The sequence below is a fragment of the Cyprinus carpio genome, chromosome A12, assembly GCF_018340385.1.
Source record: "Cyprinus carpio isolate SPL01 chromosome A12, ASM1834038v1, whole genome shotgun sequence".
Lineage (NCBI taxonomy): Eukaryota > Metazoa > Chordata > Actinopteri > Cypriniformes > Cyprinidae > Cyprinus > Cyprinus carpio.
Genome location: NC_056583.1, coordinates 16,458,605 through 16,482,359, shown reverse-complemented (window position 1 = coordinate 16,482,359; position 23,755 = coordinate 16,458,605). Strand labels below are relative to the sequence as shown.

The following is a 23,755-nucleotide window of genomic DNA, read 5'->3' as shown; positions in this document are numbered from 1 at the left end:
GTTACGCAGCACGCAGGGTCAAATTCCGCCGACAGGGGGAGCCAAATCGGCTCAAGCCACTTATACAATTTATTTGTATTTATTTTTTTGTGTAAAGTAAAAGTAATTACGATTTATTTGACCCTAAGACGTGTTAAAATATTGGTGAGAAATGTAGCCTATTGGCGAAAATATATGTATCATCTAACAAACTAAACGGTCATTACATCAACTACCCGGACGTTGTGTGTATGGAGGCTGTTGCCTCTTCTAGGCTTACTGTAATTCTGTTTTGTCGATGAATATATAGTTATACTGTAGATACATTGACTAGATTTGTTTTAAAGCCAGTATTTGGAGGACAAAATGGAGCAAGATGTTGAATGTAATTATATATATTCTATAAAAATATAGGACATAAAATCTGCATTTCTAAAATCTTATTAATTGAAAAAAAAAGTCAGATTGATAATCAAGCTAAATTGCAGCCATAGACAATATTATGAATTATTATGAGTTGTTAACTAGCCAATATGTGGATGCAGACTTTAAATATGAACTGATGTGCAGTAATAAACAAACATTACATTAATTACTGTACATTACAGGTACAGAAAGGAGGAATATCAGGGACTTTACTCACTCCAAGCACCCTGTCAAAGTAATTCAAGAATAAGTTGATCATTACAACAGTTATGAACACTGGTAGTCTCTATTCATTCTTCTCACCTCAGTCTCTATCGAATCCTCCAGCAAGAGCCTCCTCATTCTTACATACAGCACATACAGTTGTCACCTCCAAGAGGTCCAACACAAACTAGTCATTTTTCCTTTTTTTATACTTGCACTCCTTAAAATAAATAAATAAATAAATAAAGATTATTTATTGATTTATTTGAAAGATTATTGAGAGAAATGAGAGAAATAATCTAAACCATATGACCAACCAAATGGCATTAATGATTGAAAATCACTATGTAAATCTTGTCAGAACCTCTGCATGTTTATTCTTCAAGAAATTCAATTTTCTAAGTTGTTCACAACCTCAAATTTCTGTTTGTCCTTGGTGTCTGTAATTACAGAAATCAAGACATATGTTAAAAACTGAATTAATTACATAATATGAGCAGATATGTTGTTTTTGCTTCATTTGGTCAGCTACTGGATAATTAACAAGCTAGAAAAGGGTAATAAAAGGCAAAAAATGTATGTGTATATGTACAAACAAGATTCATTCAGGCTTCAAAAGCAGATTTGTTCATTCACAGTGAAAAGCTAATTCCTTGTCGAGGAAAGAAAAGCCATCAAAACTGTTCAGTTCAGTGAATAAAAGATATGCTTCGATGAAAGAATGATTCATTCACTTAAAAGATTCATTCAACACAGAGATTCATATAAAACTGTAAATGAGGATGATAATGGTAATGGAGAAGCATAGTACATGTAACATAGAGCTCATGCTGCTCTAATTGACTTAATGATGACATCAAGTGATGTTTACGTTCAAATGAATCTCAACATTCTATGTCAGTACAGCAGCTTCAGTTGATATTTGAAAATCAACACAACTGTTCCTGAAGCCTTGAATCCTGATCAAGCTCTGCTACAAGCTCTTCACAACTCTACAATTTGGTAAGTCTCAGTAATTTGTCGAGTTTGTGAAGTTTTTCTCGATTCATTAGCATGGAGCAGCGTCGCACAAGAAGAACCAGGGCTCGTCCCACACACCTGAGGGGCTTTGTAGTGGAGGGCATCTCTTCCATTCGAACTCCAAGTGATCTTTCACAGTTGGCAGCTGTAATCAGGTTGGACCACTCTTACAGCTGCATCTCTGCGAAAGCTCGAAGACCCAGAGGTCTGGAAGAGCGCTACCTAAAGAATGCTGCTGTCCTTCCTGACATCCGTCCAGCAGCATCAGTCTCTTCAGTGACACCTCTGTTTCAGCAGAAAGAGTCTGTCTCCATTCACGGCTGCAGCATCCAGGGCTACCAGGACATTTACCACTCTGTGACTGAGCCCTTGATGAAGACACGCCGTGGTCGGCGCCGTCCCTACAGCCTTGAGCTGGGACTGAAGATTAAGCAGCGTCTGTGGAAGACGCTCAACTGCCCCACACTGGTAGAGACAGAACAGCCTGATGGACGCATCCTGATCACTGAAAGCTCCTCCACAAACAACAGAAGCTTTGCCCCTCAAATTCACGTGGACATCAGTGAAGAGCCCCTGCCTGAGGAGCCCAGAAGAAAGAAGCCCAGACACTGAGTCATCACAGTGTCACATGGAGCATAGGTTCAAATACTGTATATATTGTATATAATTATAGAGTAAGTTTATATTTTGTAGAGTAAGTTTTATTTGTAGAGTAGGCTTTTTTTTTGTAGAGTAAGTTTCATTTGTAAGTTTATAATCTGTAGAGTCAATTTCAGCACATGTTCTGGTTTTTCACGCTTTGCTACATGGTTGTCAGGATGTTTTGAGTGGTTTTCAATGCGTTCACATGGTTTTGCCAAGGTTCTCTGTGCAGTTGTTAGGATGTTGTTTTGCAGTTGCTGGCCTCCTCCGAGTGTTTTTCATGCATTGCTACGTGGTTGTTAGTTATGAGTGGTTAGTTGATTTGCAGTTGGTTTTAACAGTTGGGTTAGAGTAGGTTAGGGTCCCTCACATGGTTTGCAGCTTTGACGTGCTGTGAGGGCTTGTGTGCATCAGTGATGCTGAGAGCTACGCCACTGGTACTTCACAACTACTGGTAGGGTCTCCCATAGTGGACAGGTCTCAGCTGAGATGCCAGACGAAGACAAACCACCTGATTCTGGACAGCAGCAGATTGGCCTGATGTTGCTGGCAGAAGATCACGGTCTTACGTAAACAGGTAAGCTGGGGAGATGTACAGCATATAATAATTATCAATTTAACTTTTTAATTAATTTTGCAGTCAAATTGAGGATTATGAAATCTTTAAATGCTTGGTTTTAATTTATAATCAGTTGATTAACATATTTAATCACAATTAATTGCATGGTTTTTCAGAGTTAATCAACATGAATTAAAACTAAGCTAAAATAGAGATAAAACAATCAAAGCACAAAAACTAAACATCAGAAGCTAAAAAAACTATCCTTCATATACTTTTTACATACAGTAGATTGTATATAAAATTGAAATATGTGTTAATTTGCAGACAAACAAACAAACATAAAACACTACATTTTCCAAACTGCTTGTGCTATGTGAGTTGCAGGGATTCTGGAGACGATCCCAGTGTTTCGGGCCATAAGCAAGCAAAGACCCTGGACACAGAGCCAGTCCATCACAGGATACATTACATTACAGAGAGGAAGCCGGCTTTCTTTCTCTTCACGACCTGCTCTGCTTTAGCTAATTTTCTTCCATGCAGGCCAAAAATGTTTTCAGAGTAATTTAAGTAATGTTTGGAACAACAATAATAGTTGATCATTACAACAGTTGACAAAATTACTTTTTGAAAGGTTCTGTGTATTACTCGTAATTGTCTCTATCCTCTTTCTTCTCACCTCAGTGTCTATCAAATCATTCCACAAGATCCTCCTTATTCTTTTCTTCCTTCTTCAGAAGTCCACTGGAGGAACGTGGCAGTTTCAGCAGCTGTTACTTCCATCAGGACCAACACAAACTACTGAAAACAACACTTTTTGATGTTTTCAAGAGTAAAGAATATACATTCACACCTTAAAATAAATATATAAAGACTGTTTATTCATTTATTTTATGATGAGAGAAAAATCAGTCAGATGGCATTAATGATTGAAAATCACTATATAAATATTGCCATATAAATATAAATCAATATAAAATTTGCTAAATTTGCTTTCTTCTTTTCAGCCTCTCCATGTTTATTGTTTAAAAAAATAAAGTTTCTTCAAGTTGTTCACAACCTCAATTTTCTGTTTGTCATTGGTGTCTGTAATTACAAAATCAGGACATGTTAAAAACACAATTAATTACATAATATGGACAGATCTGTTCTTTTTGCTTTGTTTGGTCAGCTACTGGACATTTAACAAGGATAATAAACAAATACTAATGTGAACAACAATATGTGCATAGTATATTCATTCACAAATATGATTCATTCAGTCTCCAAACAGATTTGTTCAGTAAATTCACAACCAATGAAATGCTCCTTCACAGACCACTCTTGAGTGCTACCGGCTTCTGCTGTAGTCGGTCTGTGGAGGCAAGAAAAGCCATCACAACAGCAGCTGTGCACTTCAAAAGGAAGAAACTTCAGTGAACTGAAGATATGATTCAATGCAAGAATGATTTGTTCACATAAAAGATTCATTCAGCACACAGATTCATTCATTAACCACTAACACAGAGCAGCTCCTATAGTGATTCTGGCCTTAACAGAGGGCACTATATACATAAACAGACGAGGAATATGTATATAAAACTGTAAATGAGGATGATAATGAGCATGAATGAAGCATAGTACATGTAACATAGAGCTCATGCTGCTCTAATTGACTTAATGATGACATCAAGTGTTGTTTACGTTCAAATGAATCTCAACATTCTATGTCAGTACAGCAGCTTGAGTTGATATTTGAAAATCAACACAACTGTTCCTGAAGCCTTGAATCCTGATCAAGCTCTGCTACAAGCTCTTCACAACTCTACAATTTGGTGAGTCTCAGTAATTTGTTCGAGTTTGTGAAGTTTTTCTCGATTCATTATCATGGAGCAGCGTCGCACAAGAAGAACCAGGGCTCGTCCCACACACCTGAGGGGCTTTGTAGTGGAGGGCATCTCTTCCATTCGAACTCCAAGTGATCTTTCACAGTTGGCAGCTGTAATCAGGTTGGACCACTCTTACAGTTGCATCTCTGCGAAAGCTCGAAGACCCAGATGTCTGGAAGAGCGCTACCTAAAGAATGCTGCTGTCCTTCCTGACATCCGTCCAGCAGCATCAGTCTCTTCAGTGACACCTCTGTGTCAGCAGGAAGAGTCTGTCTCCATTCACGGCTGCAGCATCCAGGGCTACCAGGACATTTACCACTCTGTGACTGAGCCCTTGATGAAGACACGCTGTGGTCGACGCCGTCCCTACAGCCTTGAGCTGGGACTGAAGATTAAGCAGCGTCTGTGGAAGACGCTCAACTGCCCCTCACTGGTAGAGACAGAACAGCCTGATGGACGCATCCTGATCACTGAAAGCTTCTCCACAAACAACAGAAGCTTCGCCCCTCAAATTCACGTGGACATCAGCGAAGAGCCCCTGCCTGAGGAGCCCAGAAGAAAGAAGCCCAGACACTGAGTCATCACAGTGTCACATGGAGCATAAGTATAAATACTGTATATATTGTATATAGTTATAGAGTAAGTTTATAGTTTGTAGAGTAAGTTTTATGTGTAGAGTAAGCTTTTTTTTTGTAGAGTAAGCTTCATTTGTAAGTTTATATTCTGTAGAGTCTATTTTCAGCACATGTTCTGGTTTTTCACACTTTGCTACATGGTTGTCAGGATGTTTTGAGTGGTTTTCTATGCGTTCACATGGTTTTGCCAAGGTTCTCTGTGCAGTTGTTAGGATGTTGTTTTGCAGTTGCTGGCCTCCTCCGAGTGTTTTTCATGCATTGCTACGTGGCTGTTGGTTATGCGTGGTTGTTAGTTATGAGTGGTTAGTTGATTTGCAGTTGGTTTTAACAGTTGGGTTAGAGTAGGTTAGGGTCCCTCACATGGTTTGCAGCTTGACGTGCTTTGAGGGCTTATGTGCATCAGTGATGCTGAGAGCTACGCCACTGGTACTTCAACTACTGGTAGGGTCTCCCATAGTGAACAGGTCTCAGCTGAGATGCCAGACGAAGACAAACCACCTGATTCTGGACAGCAGCAGATTGGCCTGATGTTGCTGGCAGAAGATCACGTTCTTACGTATACAGGTAAGCTGGAGAGATGTACAGCATATAATAATTATCAATTTAAGTCTTTAATTCATTTTGCAGTCAAATTGAGGATTATTGAATCTTTAAATTCTTGGTTTCGATTTATAATCAGTTGATTAACATATTTAATCAAAATTAATTGCATGGTTTTTCAGAGTTAATCAACATGAATTAAAACTAAGCTAAAATAGAGATAAAACAATCAAAGCATAAAAACGAAACAACATCAGAAGCTGAAAACTATCCTTCATATACTTTTTACATACAGTAGATTGTATATAAAGATGAAATATGTGTTAATTTGCAGACAAACAAACATAAACGCTACACTTTCCAAACCGCTTGTGCTATGTGAGTTGCAGGGATTCTGGAGACGATCCCAGTGTTTTGGGCCATAAGCAAGCAAAGACCCTGGACACAGAGCCAGTCCATCACAGGATACATTACATTACAGAGAGGAAGCCGGCTTTCTTTCTCTTCACGCCCTGCTCTGCTTTAGCTAATTTTCTTCCATGCAGGCCAAAAATGTTTTCAGAGTAATTTAATTGATGTTTGGAACAACAATAATAGTTGATCATTACAACAGTTGACAAAATTACTTTTTGAAAGGTTCTGTGTATTACTCGTAATTGTCTCTATCCTCTTTCTTCTCACCTCAGTGTCTATCAAATCGTTCCACAAGATCCTCCTTATTCTTTTCTTCCTTCTTCAGAAGTCCACTGGAGGAACGTGGCAGTTTCAGCAGCTGTTACTTCCATCAGGACCAACACAAACTACTGAAAACAAATTGAAAACAACACAAACTATTTTTGTTGTTTTTAGGGGTCAAGAATATACATACACACCTTAAAATAAATATATAAAAACTGTTTATTCATTTATTTTATGATGAGAGAAAAATAAAAAATATGTGCAGCAGTCAAATGGCATTAATGATTAAAAATCACTATATAAATATTGCCATATAAATATAAATCAATATAAATCTTGCTAAACTTCTTTTCAGCCTCTCCATGTTTATTGTTTAAAAAAATTAAAGGTTCTTCAAGTTGTTCAGAACCTCAATTTTCTGTTTGTCATTGGTGTCTGTAATAACAAAATCAGGACATGTTAAAAACACAATTAATTACATAATATGGACAGATCTGTTCTTTTTGCTTTATTTGGTCAGCTACTGGACATTTAACAAGGATAATAAACAAATACTAATGTGAACAATAATACGTGCATAGTATATTCATTCACAAATAGGATTCATTCAGTCACCAAACAGATTTGTTCAGTAAATTCACAAGCAATGAAATGCTCCTTCACAGACCACTCTTGAGTGCTACGGGCTTCTGCTATAGTGGGTCTGTGGAGGCAAGAAAAGCCATCACAACAGCTCAGACCCGGCGCCAGACACAAATTCAAGGACGGGCATTTCATTTTTTCAGGGGGGCACAAATGAGATCAACCTCACTGCAATGCATAATATCATTAATTATGAATTAAATGGACAAAAAACAAGGATGAACTCAGGGGCGTTTCCAGGATTTTCATTTTAGGGGGGCTCAGCCCCCAATAAGGGTATGATGAAAAAATATATTATTTGACTATTAGGGTAGGGTTGTATACTACTAACCTTATTGTAATCCACTATTCCATTGTATTCCCTGTATTTCATATATAGGAGTAGTACTGACTGAGCCATATACAACACTGTAAAAAAAAATTTGAAAAATTTAGAAGTGACCAGTCACTGGAAAATTTTGAATTGGGAATGTAGATTTTTTTATTTTTTTTAAATTTTACAACAATAAAGACTTCCTGATTCAGTATTAGGACATTCATGTTTATCCTTTGATGATACCACTGCTTTTTCTTATGAAATGTATGTGGAAATTAGCAGACAATTAAAACAACATAAGGGTTCAATGACTGCAATGAATCTTGGGAACACAGTGGTATTGTGTGTGAAAGGCTGTCTATGTTCTATTCTCACCTGACTTGCTCATTTGCAGACCTACTCCCGCACAACAAGAAAATTTTTTGGATATCCATCTACATTGAAATATAATACAAGAAAATTTTTTTTTTAGCTTTTAAGCCTTTATAATTTTTTTTTTTTTTTTATTTTTTCAAGTCACCCCCTGAAAATACGGTTATACATCAAGTCACCCCCTGAAAATTTATTTCATTTCAAATCATTTAACTAACCAGCTAATATTTATTAAGAATATAGACAAAACATGTATTAATGTAATTCTCTATTGGCGATATGTTTAATCTGTTCTGTTTATTCCTATTTATTAAAAATAACAACATGAATTATCAATTTGCCACTTCTATAAATCTATAAATCAATTACTTTAAAAAAAATCACAAATCCCTTTACTCTACTCATCTCTTACTCTAATATATGTATCATGATACACTAATGATTCATTATTACTTAATACAAAATTATATTTAATAATAAAAAATATAACTCCACATGATGTTTCTCTCTCTGTGCCATTTAGTGCTTTCAGACAATGATGTGTGTCTTTAATCATTTCTGTGCATGGCTGCATAATGTAATGCCGAAATACACAATAATATGTTTTAAAATTTAAAAAGTAAATTAAAATAAATCATGATCGTTTTCTAAAGTATGTTTTCATGGGTGTTAATCGCTTCATTTTTGTTGGAAGAAAAAACAACTATCACACTGTGATGAGCGCTGAAGGTGAACGCAGTGAAGACGTATTGGTATTGGATGATAAACCGAACCGTGTATTGGTCCAGTAACATTATGTAAACTGCAATTACAAGAACTCCACCGATGCTTATGTCATATCATAGCAATCTATCAATAAATGCACACACACACCTTGTATTCTCTGATGTTCGCTCTGCTCGGCGCCCTGCGGATTGAAAAACGCGCTGAATCCATGCAGACTCAGATCAGGGGAGGAGCCGAAACTTGACGCAGCTTGCGGCCGTTTCAAATGAGTTTTAAAAAGGCACTGAAGCGATCACAAATCAATTAATCAAATAATTTTTCTTCTGCCCAGCTCCCCTAAAAAGGGCCTAGTGACGCCCCTGGAAGAACTGACGTAAATCTCCATTGACGCAATACAACGGAGGAGTCGTAAAGATCGGACCTAACGTTAGCCGACTGAAGCAGTCTAAACACACGTTGCAGGGCTCGACATCAACGCTTGTCCGCTTACCAGGTTTTTAAAAGGCCAAGTGAAAGAGAATTTTACTTGCCCGACCGGACACGTAGCCTAGCCTGATTAAAACGCCAAAAACAATCACCGGTTGAGTCAAAGATTCAATGACCCATTCATAAACAACTGCCTCATTCTTGATGAATCAGCCGTTTGAACGAATCGTTTGAATGAATGACTCAATGACTCACTTAATAAGACCGCTTATCATCTGCAGCCATCTACTGGTGGATTAGTTTGTTTAAAAGTGTTTCCAACATTTCTTATTTATTATGTTCAAAAAAATTAAAACAATCTCATAACATTATTTATTGTAAATTATTTAGTGTAAACTATTCGATTTGATTGGTAACAGCCCTATAGTGTCTTATTCTAATTTATTGATCAAAATTAAGAATTTAAAATGAAAGATGAAGCATATATATAAAAAGGGGAAAATGCCCTTTATAAAGGTAAAAATATCACAAATATGCATATTTAAATGTCAAAGATGATTGAACTCTGATGAGAATATTGCTTCATAATCATTTATACACAACACAATTGTCACAATGTCAAGCCCTGACAGATTTTATGTATTCATTGTTACAGCCTATATCTTTGTGTTACATTTTGTTTTTTAAAAGGCATGAACTTTATAAAATAGTCAAATATAAGCAACTCACCACTCCAACAAGTTTAAACAAATAATAATAACAAATATTATATAAAACTAGGTCTACTCAAAGTGCTATTTTCTGTTGTATGTAACCATATCATGTTTTATTTAACTTTTCACAATATCTAGACAAGGACCTGCTTAAAATAAAATAGGCTTAGCCAACTCATCACATTAGTAGAGCGGTAGTCGTCGTCAAAGTGGAATCTTCTTAAAACAATGTCCTTCCACTCCTCCCAGAACTTTTTGGTTAGGTCCTTTTCAAATGCCAACTTAATTAAATTGGCCTTGCGTCGATGAAGCATGCTAAGGCGATGCTCTGTAAGGACGTTCTTTAATGTGGAAAAAGAGTTCTCACAGAGTGCCGTGCTTGCACCAAAGGTCAAAGCATGTTTGAGCGCCGTCATCTGAAAGTGTTGTAGAACTTTTTTCATTGTCCATTTACCCCCGTCGGCTGGAAATGAATCCTTCATTTGCATGCTTAGGAATTGGTGAGGCACTGTGTATTCAGATTCCACAATGGGTGTATTAGTAAGGTCCAGTAAAGGTTTCACTTTGGACACATACAAGAAAGTAGAATCCTCTGGGTCCAGAGATCTGAGCGCATTCATCAGCACACAATCGCATTCCCCAAAGCGTTCCTTCATTTCCCCACAAACTGCATCGATACAACTGAAATACATCCTGCGTAGCTCTGTTTTGTCGCTGAGATCTTCATATATAATTCTTTCCTCAACTGCATACATAGCGAAGGATGTGTTTAGTGTGCGTCATCTCTTATTTGGCACAGGCTCTATTGTTGCATCCTTGCAATGCTTCAAGAGTGTCACAAATTCCGTTTCAGAACGGAGATTTTCAATAAACGTTCATGCTGAATTTACAAGTTGCACACCTGTTAACAGATCCATGTCTTCTGCCTGTAGCATCAGATTAGGGGGGGGTCGAGATATGATAAGATTTTGTGCAGACATGGCCCATAGTAAACCTGCTGCTTCAACTCTCACATCTGCTCCATAGACTGGGCTGCTGTTGATTTCTCGGAGCAGTGTGGATAGGTCATCAAATGATCTCAGAATAATGGAGACTGTGCCAAAATGACCAGTCCAGCGTTGGTCTAGGAGGTGCTTCAGTGTCTCTCCTTTGTAGAGAATGACAACGGTAGGCTTTCTGCAGAATCTGTAGAGCATGTTACACATAGCGAAAAAGTCCACCAAGGCCTGCTCTGCTGCCAAAGCATGGGTGCCCACCAAATGTAATTGGTGGTTGAAACAGTGGACATAGGGTTTATCTCGGTGCAATTTTTTGTTGAAGATGTTTTTCACCCCTCCATGTTTACCTGACATCAGGGAGGCGCCGTCATACACCTGACTGATGATTTTCCCAGAATTCAGTCCTGCTTTTGTTAATTCTTCAATGATCGTGTCAGTCAGTGTTTCTGTGTCTCCCTGGTCAGCGGTGGAAATTGTCAGAAGACGTTCAGTTGGCTCATTCAGTTCATTCACAAAACGCACAACTATCGAAATATTCTCTCTTCCTGTCGGGTCTCGAGTTCCATCCACTTTTATTGTATAAAATGACTCGCCAACCTCTTTCACTATGTGCTCCGTGACCAAAGTACTCATAATCTCTATCAAACTGTTTTGAATGTCATGGCTAATATACCTAGCATTGTGTGGGATAGTCTGCGCTATCTTGGCCAACACAGCATCTTTCCTCAAAGTATATTCAAATAAGGACAAAAATAATCCGCATCCATCTTCAGCCATACAATCAAAAGCGTCACCTTTAAAAGGTAGCTGGTTCACTGCAAGGAACTCGACAACATCAATTACTGATGACAAGTAGTATCTGTTGCCTTCCAAATGTTCTGCATTGATTAACGTTGTGATTTCTTTACCGGTCTGAATCCGTCTCTCCACATAGCTTCACAGGTCTGGTGTTCTTTTGACGCTGAATGTTTGTTAAGTCCTTTCCCAGTTTCCACTGCATGCTTCCAGTCGCTAAATCCAATAATCGTAAATGTGGTGTCTGTGTCAGAGGAGGGCGCTCGAAATATTCTGCATGAATAGAGTATTCCAGCCAGTCTCTGCTTCTATACCAGGAGCTGTTGAATGATCTTTTTTCGCTTGAGAAAACACGTGCAGGTGAGTTTTTTAAGATTGCTTGGTTGGGATTCTCAACTCCGAGATCCCCTGGTGCTGACATCTGTGATGACCCTTGCTTGAGGCTTTGGCAACTGGAATGGCTGGCCTCTGCACTGTCAGTAGTTGAATCATCGTCTTGCGAACTGCGACACCCAGGGCTTTCGCCTAAAGTTAAATCGCTGCTGCACTCTCCTGCGAATTTTGGTGGTTTTAGATTAAAGAAACGCCGTATATCCATAGCACTGCCACACGAGATCGCTCAGCATTTTTTTTTTTTAAATTACAACTAACGTTAAGCGGTGGCACTATGCTTAGCAAACAACCAAACATTTCCGCGCTCACTATCGACAAACCAATCAAATAAGTTTAAAATATATATTTGTTTAAATCACACCAAACACATTTTTATTTTTATTCAGGAATTATATATATACAAAACAATAACTTTTGATAACAGTAGCCTAATGATAAAAAAAAAAATGTGTGGGACATGGAGCTGGTGAACAGGTGAAGGGAGACCGCAGGCTCGTCCAGGGCGGGCCAGGCCCCCCAGTGCCTGCCCATGGCGCCAGGACTGTAACAGCTGTGCACTTCAAAAGGAAGAAACTTCAGTGAACTGAAGATATTATTCAATGCAAGAATGATTTGTTCACATAAAAGATTCATTCAGCACACAGATTCATTCATGAACCACTAACACAGAGCAGCTCCTATAGTGATTCTGGCCTTAACAAACAGCACTATATACATAAACAGATGAGGAATATGTATATAAAACTGTAAATGAGGATGATAATGGTAATAGAGAAGCATAGTACATGTAACATAGAGCTCATGCTGCTCTAATTGACTTAATGATGACATCAAGTGTTGTTTACGTTCAAATGAATCTCAACATTCTATGTCAGTACAGCAGCTTGAGTTGATATTTGAAAATCAACACAACTGTTCCTGAAGCCTTAAATCCTGATCAAGCTCTGCTACAAGCTCTTCACAACTCTACAATTTGGTGAGTCTCAGTAATTTGTTGAGTTTGTGAAGTTTTTCTCGATTCATTATCATGGAGCAGCGTCGCACAAGAAGAACCAGGGCTCGTCCCACACACCTGAGGGGCTTTGTAGTGGAGGGCATCTCTTCCATTCGAACTCCAAGTGATCTTTCACAGTTGGCAGCTGTAATCAGGTTGGACCACTCTTACAGCTGCATCTCTGCGAAAGCTCGAAGACCCAGAGGTCTGGAAGAGCGCTACCTAAAGAATGCTGCTGTCCTTCCTGACATCCGTCCAGCAGCATCAGTCTCTTCAGTGACAGCTCTGTGTCAGCAGGAAGAGTCTGTCTCCATTCACGGCTGCAGCATCCAGGGCTACCAGGACATTTACCACTCTGTGGCTGAGCCCTTGATGAAGACACGCCGTGGTCGACGCCGTCCCTACAGCCTTGAGCTGGGACTGAAGATTAAGCAGCGTCTGTGGAAGACACTCAACTGCCCCTCACTGGTAGAGACAGAACAGCCTGGTGGACGCATCCTGATCACTGAAAGCTCCTCCACAAACAACAGAAGCTTCGCCCCTCAAATTCACGTGGACATCAGCGAAGAGCCCCTGCCTGAGGAGCCCAGAAGAAAGAAGCCCAGACACTGAGTCATCACAGGGTCACATGGAGCATAGGTTCAAATACTGTATATATTGTATATAATTATAGAGTAAGTTTATAGTTTGTAGAGTAAGTTTTATTTGTTGAGTAGGCTTTTTTTTGTAGAGTAAGTTTTATTTGTAAGTTTATTATCTGTAGAGTCAATTTTTTAGCACATGATCTGGTTTTTCACACTTTGCTACATGGTTGTCAGGATGTTTTGAGTGGTTTTCTATGCGTTCATACGGTTTTGCCAAGGTTCTCTGTGCAGTTGTTAGGATGATGTTTTGCAGTTGCTGGCCTCCTCCGAGTGTTTTTCATGCATTGCTACGTGGTTGTTAGTTATGAGTGGTTAGTTGATTTGCAGTTGGTTTTAACAGTTGGGTTAGAGTAGGTTAGGGTCCCTCACACGGTTTGCAGCTTGACGTGCTGTGAGGGCTTGTGTGCATCAGTGATGCTGAGAGCTACGCCACTGGTACTTCACAACTACTGGTAGGGTCTCCCATAGTGGACAGGTCTCAGCTGAGATGCCAGACGAAGACAAACCACCTGATTCTGGACAGCAGCAGATTGGCCTGATGTTGCTGGCAGAAGATCACGGTCTTATGTATACAGGTAAGCTGGAGAGATGTACAGCATATCATAATTATCAATTTAAGTCTTTAATTCATTTTGCAGTCAAATTGAGGATTATGGAATCTTTAAATTCTTGGTTTCAATTTATAATCAGTTGATTAACATATTTAATCACAATTAATTGCATGGTTTTTCAGAGTTAACATGAATTAAAACTAAGCTAAAACAGAGATAAAACAATCAAAGCATAAAAACTAAACAACATCAGAAGCTTATGAATATTATTCTTATTATTTTTTTTTAATGTAGTTTGTTTTTTAAGATGAAAGCCGTGTTAAATTTGTATACACATTATATACTTATAGATTTGTGTTACCATGCCAAAAAAGACACTTATCTTATATACACACTAAATTATCTAATTATATTTTAATTATATCATTTGTATATTAACTAAATACACTAAATATTAATTTCTACAATATTTTAATCATTTTAATAATCACAATTATACAGTATGTTAAAAAAAGTCTGTAGGTGAATCAATCAAACAAATTTGAAACAAATAAAAAGTATTTGTAAAAAAAAGACAAACGCATAAGACCAAGTTCTTAACAGCTTTAATGATGGAAAGAACTACAATCCCATTAAGCATCGCGAATGGCGTAATATGTAATTGTAGTTGTAAACTAAATAATCTGTTTATAGGCTATCATCCAGGACTTATTTATGCTTCTTATTTGTTGCTTTGTATAAATGTCTCTGCTAAATAAATACTTCTAAAATGTTCCAGTCGGTCCTAATCAGGGAGAACCCTGAAAAACAAAAAACTCAGGTAGATTAGCACATTATTCATAGATATACTTTGTCTTATTTTCAAAAGTAAATCATGCATCATGACTTAGTATTGACTCACCTCCTTGGATTGATCTGCTCCAAGTCTAAAGCGACAGTAGATAATGTCAACAAAATACCCAATCAATCTGTAGAGCAGACCTGTGTTGAGAAGCACAGGACAAGAAAAGCCTATGAAGCCATGTTTGACTATGATTTGGTAACAACACTCTGAAAATGCATTTTATAAGCTTGATATTATGTTTAATAATATTTTAAATGACTACCATAAACAATATAATCATCTACTGTAATTGATTTACTTTTATATTTACTTTGTATAACATGTGAAGGTTATCTGAACTTAAAAAGATTCCTCCAATGATGCCACACAGTCTCACAAGAAACACAGAGAGAGGCATATGCTCCTCTCTCACCCTCACCATTAATTTAATAAAGATCCCAGATACACCATGACTGCTTTTCTTATTGCTTACAACCCACTCTTATATGACAGGCAACATGACCATCAGCAACACACACATTCACACACACTTACAAATGCATGCACAGGGCACAAATACTCTAGAATCTACCTGTTCTGTAACAGAAAACTGATGCATGTACACTGAAACACCTGATGTGTGCAGCTTGGTGGGCGCAGCTGTGATAAAATACTGAAACAGCATTTTTTCTGAAAAAAAAAAAAAGTGTTGGTAAGTGTATTGCATGTTATGAATGTTATAATTATTGTAATTTTCGGTTTATTTTAATTTTTGGTTTATTTTTTTGAAAGTAATCTAATATAGACTCTGACTGCATATTGTGCTGTGGGTTATGTTGGACAAACATTGAAATATATAACAAAAAAATACCTACGCTCTAATGTAATTTTTTCTGTGCCATTAAGGGGATTGATGTGTCCAGGAACATTGTTTCCAAAAGATAAATAATCTGTCCGATGTGAGAAGTTAAGAGCAACTGGAGAAATGAGAAAGACAAATGAATGTAAGAATTTGCATGCATTAATGTCAACAATAGAAAAGAACAGAATTTCCGTTAAATGTGAACTCTAAAATTATATTTACAATTTATTTATTTATTTATTTTGCAAATTTAAAGTCCTCCATCTAGTGAATATCTGAATTACATGACGAGTTAATAAAATTTGTCTTTAAAAGTAAATGGTTTGTGCTTTGACAACCAAATAATTATCAGTCGGTTTTTAATCTGATATAATATCCTCAAAAACATTTTAAGGATATATGCGCAGAAACATCGAGAACATGAGCACCAGGGAAACATAAGTCGAACAAGCTTTATGTTTCCTTGGTGTAATTCTATTTCCTAGGTATAGGTTGTTCTTAAGGAGACCTTACACACACGAACGAGACAACCAATAGCAGGATCACATGATGACAAGGGAAACACATTACAGGAACCATATGAAAAAACAAAATAAAAGACATGAAAACAATGAACATGAAACAAAAAAAACAAAAACAAAAAAACAACAACATTACACTGTGTCACTGTGGGTGTCAAACTCAATTCCTGGAGGGCCGGAGCCCTGCAGAGTTTTGTTTCAGCTCTGTTCCAGCACACATACAGTACCATGTAGTTTTCAGATAAGCCTGAAGGACTTAATTAGTTGCATCAGGTGTGTTTAATTAGAGTTAAATCTAAACACCGCAGGGCTCCGGCCCTCCAGGAGTTTGACACCCCTGCAGTAGGCCATCTGGGGATTTTTCGCCTACTCTTTATGAATACTAAGGTTTCAGACATACTTATTCATTAACCTACTGCTTGAAGCTTGAATCACATGAGGCATTGCACAGTTGGGTGTATACAAAATATTCTGTGTTAGACTACTGTCCAGGAATGATTTATGCTTTTCATTTGTCACCGGAGATAAAATCCTCTGCTAAATGAACACACGTAAATGTTCCAGCCGGTCCTAATCAGGGAAAACCTTGAAAAACACAGAACTAAGTTGCAGCCCTAATTATTTTGGGTTGTTAAAATTAGTGGATCCATACATTAAATATGTGTAAACTTGCAGACAAACAAATAAACATTAAACACTACATTTTCCAAACTGCTTGTGCTATGTGAGTTGCAGGGATTCTGGAGACGATCCCAGTGTTTCAGGCCATAAGCAAGCAAAGACCCTGGACACAGAGCCAGTCCATCACAGGATACATTACATTACAGAGAGGAAGCCGGCTTTCTTTCTCTTCACGTCCTGCTCTGCTTTAGCTAGTTTCCCTGGCTTTTTAATTTTCTTCCATGCAGGCCAAAATTGTTTTCAGAGTAATTTAAGTGCTGTTTGGAACAACAATAATAGTTGATCATTTACAACAGTTGACAAAATTACTTTTTGAAAGGTTCTGTGAATTACTCGTAATTGTCTCTATCCTCTTTCTTCTCACCTCAGTGTCTATCAAATCATTCCACAAGATCCTCCTTATTCTTTTCTTCCTTCTTCAGAAGTCCACTGGAGGAACGTAGCAGTTCATGCAGCTGTTACTTTCATCAGGACCAACACAAACTACTGAAAACAAATTGAAAACAACACAAACTATTTTTGTTGTTTTCAAGAGTCAAGAATATACATGCACACCTTAAAATAAATATATAAAGACTGTTTATTCATTTATTTTATGATGAGAGAAAAATAAAAACTATGTGCAGCAGTCAAATGGCATTAATGATTAAAAATCACTATATAAATATTGCCATATAAATATAAATCAATATCAATCTTGCTAAACTTCTTTTCAGCCTCTCCATGTTTATTGTTTTAAAAAAATAGTTTCTTCAAGTTGTTCACAACCTCAATTTTCTGTTTGTCATTGGTGTCTGTAATTACAAAATCAGGACATGTTAAAAACACAATTAATTACATAATATGGACAGATCTGTTCTTTTTGCTTTATTTGGTCAGCTACTGGCCATTTAACAAGGATAATAAACAAATACTAATGTGAACAACAATACGTGCATAGTATATTCATTCACAAATATGATTCATTCAGTCTCCAAACAGATTTGTTCACTGAATTCACAACCAATGAAATGGTCCTTCACAGACCACTCTTGAGTGCTACCGGCTTCTGCTATAGTCGGTCTGTGGAGGCAAGAAAAGCCATCACAACAGCAGCTGTGCACTTCAAAAGGAAGAAACTTCAGTGAACTGAAGATATGATTCAATGCAAGAATGATTTGTTCACAATCACATAAAAGATTCATTCAGCACACAGATTCATTCATGAACCACTAACACAGAGCAGCTCCTATAGTGATTCTGGCCTTAACAGATGGCACTATATACATAAACAGATGAGGAATATGTATATAAAACTGTAAATAAGGATGATAATGGTAATAGAGAAGCATAGTACATGTAACATAGAGCTCATGCTGCTCTAATTGACTTATTGATGACATCAAGTGTTGTTTACATTCAAATGAATCTCAACATTCTATGTCAGTACAGCAGCTTGAGTTGATATTTGAAAATCAACACAACTGTTCCTGAAGCCTTGAATCCTGATCAAGCTCTGCTACAAGCTCTTCACAACTCTACAGTTTGGTGAGTCTCAGTAATTTGTCGAGTTTGTGAAGTTTTTCTCGATTCATTAGCATGGAGCAGCGTCGCACAAGAAGAACCAGGGCTCGTCCCACACACCTGAGGGGCTTTGTAGTGGAGGGCATCTCTTCCATTCGAACTCCAAGTGATCTTTCACAGTTGGCAGCTGTAATCAGGTTGGACCACTCTTACAGCTGCATCTCTGTGAAAGCTCGAAGACCCAGAGGTCTGGAAGAGCGCTACCTAAAGAATGCTGCTGTCCTTCCTGACATCCGTCCAGCAGCATCAGTCTCTTCAGTGACACCTCTGTGTCAGCAGGAAGAGTCTGTCTCCATTCACGGCTGCAGCATCCAGGGCTACCAGGACATTTACCACTCTATGGCTGAGCCCTTGATGAAGACACGCCGTGGTCGACGCCGTCCCTACAGCCTTGAGCTGGGACTGAAGATTAAGCAGCGTCTGTGGAAGACACTCAACTGCCCCTCACTGGTAGAGACAGAACAGCCTGATGGACGCATCCTGATCACTGAAAGCTTCTCCACAAACAACAGAAGCTTCGCCCCTCAAATTCACGTGGACATCAGCGAAGAGCCCCTGCCTGAGGAGCCCAGAAGAAAGAAGCCCAGACACTGAGTCATCACAGGGTCACATGGAGCATAGGTTCAAATACTGTATATATTGTATATAATTATAGAGTAAGTTTATAGTTTGTAGAGTAAGTTTTATTTGTAGAGTAAGCTTTTTTTTTGTAGAGTAAGTTTCATTTGTAAGTTTATATTCTGTAGAGTAAATTTTCAGCACATGTTCTGGTTTTTCACGCTTTGCTACATGGTTGTCAGGATGTTTTGAGTGGTTTTCTATGTGTTCACATGGTTTTGCCAAGGTTCTCTGTGCAGTTGTTAGGATGTTGTTTTGCAGTTGCTGGCCTCCTCCGAGTGTTTTTCATGCATGGCTATGTGGTTGTTGGTTATGTGTTATGCGTGGTTGTTAGTTATGAGTGGTTAGTTGATTTGCAGTTGGTTTTAACAGTTGGGTTAGAGTAGGTTAGGGTCCCTCACACGGTTTGCAGCTTGACGTGCTGTGAGGGCTTGTGTGCATCAGTGATGCTGAGAGCTACGCCACTGGTACTTCACAACTACTGGTAGGGTCTCCCATAGTGGACAGGTCTCAGCTGAGATGCCAGACGAAGACAAACCACCTGATTCTGGACAGCAGCAGATTGGCCTGATGTTGCTGGCAGAAGATCACGGTCTTATGTATACAGGTAAGCTGGAGAGATGTACAGCATATAATATTTATCAATTTAAGTTTTTAATTAATTTTGCAGTCAAATTGAGGATTATGGAATCTTTAAAAGGTTGGTTTCAATTTATAATCAGTTGATTAACATATTTAATCACAATTAATTGCATGGTTTTTCACAGTTAATCAATATGAATTAAAACTAAGCTAAAACAAGAGATAAAACAAAGGCAAAAAAAAATAAAAAATAACCAAACAACATCAGAAGCTGAAAACTATCCTTCATATACTTTTTACATACAGTAGATTGTATATAAAGATGAAAGCCGTGTTAAATTTGTATACACATTATATACTTATAGATTTGTTTTACCATTCCAAAAAAGCCACTTATCTTATATACACACTAAATTATTTTAATTATATTTTAATTATATCATTTGTATATTCTACCAGCATGGCATCCTGCCCCGACTGCTTTGGCCACTTCTTGTCTATGACGTGCCAATAACCACCGTTGAATGCTTCGAGAGGAAAGTCAGCTGTTCCTTGCGGAAGTGGTTAGGCCTACCACGAAGCCTCAGTGATATCGCCTTGTACGGGAGGAAGAACAAGCTAAAACTGCCCTTCAGCAGTCTGAAGGAAGAGTTTATGGTAACCCGATCAAGAGAGGTGCTACTGTACAGAGACTCCAGTGACAGCAAGGTCTCTTTGGCAGGCATAGAGGTCAAAACTGGCAGGAAGTGGAAGGCACAAGAGGCAGTAGACCAGGCTGAGTCACGACTGTGACACAGTGAGCTGGTGGGGGCAGTGGCCTCTGGACGGGCAGGACTCGGGAGCAATCCAAGACCTCGCTTTAATAAGGTCCAGGGAAAGGAAAGGCGACAGCTGATCCAAGATGAGGTTCGAGCTGTGGTGGAAGAAGCCCGCTGCAGTAGGACAGTAGGGATGCGGCAGCAGGGGGCATGGACCCGATGGGAGCAGGTGGCAGACCGGAAGATATTATGGACAGAATTGTGGAAGTCAGAGCCACACCGGATCAAATTCTTGGTTCAGTCTGTCTATGATGTCCTCCCCAGTCCATCCAATCTCTTCCGCTGGGGCCTGGCAGATACACCATTGTGCCCACTTTGCCAGAGAGGAGGTTCACTGTAGCACATCTTGAGCTGCTGCCCAAAAGCACCGGGAGATGGGCGCTACCGTTGGCGCCACGACCAAGTACTGAGGACCATTGCAGAGGTCATCAGTACTGGGATCGCCTGCAGTAGACAACAGCAACCAGCAAGACAGAGCATCGCCTTTGTTAAAGCCGGGGAGAAGCCACATCAGCGCCTGAAGCAATCAGGGGGGCTGCTCTCAACAGCAAAGGACTGGCAGCTGAAGGTCGACCTAGGGAGACAGCTCAAATTCCCAGAAAACATTGCAGTGACCACGCTCAGGCCAGACATTGTCCTGGTGTCAGAAATAACAAGGCAAGTGGTCCTGCTGGAGTTGACTGTTCCCTGGGAAGACCGGATGGAGGAGGCATTTGAGAGGAAGAGGGCCAAGTACGAGGAGCTGCCAGACGAATGCCGAAGCAGGGGGTGGAGGACCCGATGCAATCCCATCGAGGTTGGGTGCAGAGGATTCGTCGGGCAGTCACTCATCAGAGCCCTCAAGATGCTTGGAGTAAAGGGACTGCACATCAGGAAAGCCATCAAGAACATCACAGATGCCGCCGAAAAGGCATCAAGGTGGCTGTGGATCAAGCGGGGCGATCCGTGGATCACAAGCTACTCAGACACAAGCCAGGGTCTGATCAACCCTGGCTGGGTCGCCTGGGCGAGGGTGTATGATGTTGTGAGACCCGAAACACCCAATGAACCCAGGATACATCACTGATGATGTGTCTGAGTTGCACCAGAGGTGTATTTCAAGAACTATTAACTAAATATACTAAATATGAATTTCTACAATATTTTAATCATTTTAATAATCACAATTATACAGTATGTTAAAAGTCTGTAGGTAAATGGAACAAATTTGAAACAAATAAAAAGTATTTGTAAAAAAAAAGACAAACGTGTAAGACCATGTTCTTAACAGCTTTAATGATGAAAGAAGTACAATCTCATTAAGCATCGCGAATGGCCTAATATGTAATTGTAGTTGTAAACTAAATAATCTGTTTATAGGCTACCATCCAGGACTTATCATTTTTTCGCTTTATATAAATGTCTCTTCTAAATAAATACATGTAAAATGTTCTAGGCCGTCCTAATCAGGGAGAACCCTGAAAAACATAAAACTCAAGTAGATTAGCACATTATTCATAGATATACTTTGTCTTATTTTTAGAAATAAATCATGCATCATGACTTAGTAGTAACTCACCTTCTTCGATTGATCTGCTCCAAGTCTAAAGCGACAGCAGATAATGTCAACAAAAAACCCAATCAATCTGTGGAGCAGACAAGTGTTAAGAAGCACAGGACAAGAAAAGCCTATGACGCCATGTTTGACTATGATTTGGTAACAACTCTCTGATAATGCATTTTATAAGCTTGATAATATGTTTAATAATATATTAAACTACTAACATAAATAATATAATCATCTTTTGTAATTGATTTACTTTTATATTTACTTTGTATAACATGTGAAGGTTATCTGAAGTCGAAAAGATTCCTCCAATGATGCCACACAGTCTCACAAGAAACACAGAGAGGCATATGCTCCTCTCTCACCCTCACCATTAATTTAATAAAGATCCCAGATACACCATGACTGCTTTTCTTATTGCTTAAAACCCGCTCCTGTATGAGAGGCAACATGACCATCAGCAACACACACTTTCACTAACACTTACACATGCATGCACAGGGCACAAATACTCTAGAATCTACCTGTTCTGTAACAGAAAAATGATGCATGTTCACTGAAACACCTGATGTGTGCAGCTTGTGATAAACTGTGATAAAATACGGAAAGAGCATATTTTCTGGAGAAAAAAATAAAGAAAAAAAATAAAGAACAGATTCTTACAGTCAAAGTGTTGGTAAGTGAATTGCATGTAGAAACAGACATTCTCTACTTATTCTACATTTAAATCTATTTGAATATTTGCTTACACAATTTGAAAGCAATGTAATATAGACTCTGGCTGCATATTGTACTGTGTTATGTTGGACAAACATCTTAATATATAAAAAAAAAAAAACAAAACAAAAAACACCTACGCTCTAATGTAATTTTTTCTATGCCATCAAGGGGATTGATGTGTCCAGAAACATTGTTTCCAAAAGATAAATAATCTATCCGATGTGAGAAGTTAAGAGCAACTGGAGAAATGAAGGAGACAAATGAATGTAAGAATTTGCATGCATTAATGTCAACAATAGAAAAGAACAGAATTTCCTTTACGTGTGAATTTTCTTGTAAATTTAGAGTCCTCCATCTAGTGAAAATCTAAACAATTACATGACAAGTTAATGAAATTGGTCTTTAACAGTAAATGGTTTGAAAACAGTTTGTGCCTTGACAACCAGATAATTTAATTAAAATCTCTGAAATGACTCCAATGATATTTTGATGCATCTAAAAATATTTACCTTACCCAATAACTGTGAGTAAATCTCACCTTCATTTTTAATTAATGAAGGAAAATGGGCATGACTTCTGACAGTATCAATTGGTCTATGAGTACAGAATCAACACGTAATTTCTTAGGAGACATCTTTATTACAGCTAGAGTACAGCTGTATTTCTGTTGCTAAAAAAATGTATACTACTTGCCTAATGTGATATGGAAATTCCCTGCCACTTTAGTGACATAGATTTATCCATGTATCATTCATTCTGGGAATTGGATAGAGAATCATTTCAGTGCAAGAAAAAAGCAAAAACAGTTCAATTAATTATCCACTGCATGATTAACCATTAAATTAATAGTTTGCAAGTGAAAAGCTTAGCTCATCATGTTTGATCAAATCCTTAATAAAA

General features: G+C 38.3%; 2 long non-coding RNA genes across 5 annotated transcripts; both read right to left on the bottom strand.

Moving 5' to 3' along the window:
- Positions 1-12,356: 12,356 nt before the first annotated feature.
- On the bottom strand, positions 12,357-16,418 carry LOC109072815. 4 transcript variants are annotated; one of them, XR_006161374.1, is made up of 5 exons: positions 15,816-16,409; positions 15,537-15,634; positions 15,023-15,089; positions 13,940-14,150; positions 12,357-13,503 (listed from the first exon to the last, which is right to left on the bottom strand). It is a non-coding gene; the product is annotated as an uncharacterized LOC109072815 (long non-coding RNA). The 4 variants fall into 4 exon arrangements; XR_006161373.1 differs by lacking the exon at positions 12,357-13,503 and having other exon boundaries at positions 13,517-14,150; positions 15,023-15,102; positions 15,816-16,418; XR_006161372.1 differs by lacking the exon at positions 12,357-13,503 and having other exon boundaries at positions 13,517-14,150; positions 15,816-16,416.
- A 5,524-nt stretch (positions 16,419-21,942) lies between these two features.
- On the bottom strand, positions 21,943-22,909 carry LOC122147028. Its single transcript, XR_006161376.1, has 3 exons — positions 22,660-22,909; positions 22,401-22,569; positions 21,943-22,214 (listed from the first exon to the last, which is right to left on the bottom strand). It is a non-coding gene; the product is annotated as an uncharacterized LOC122147028 (long non-coding RNA).
- Between the last annotated feature and the right edge of the window lie 846 nt (positions 22,910-23,755).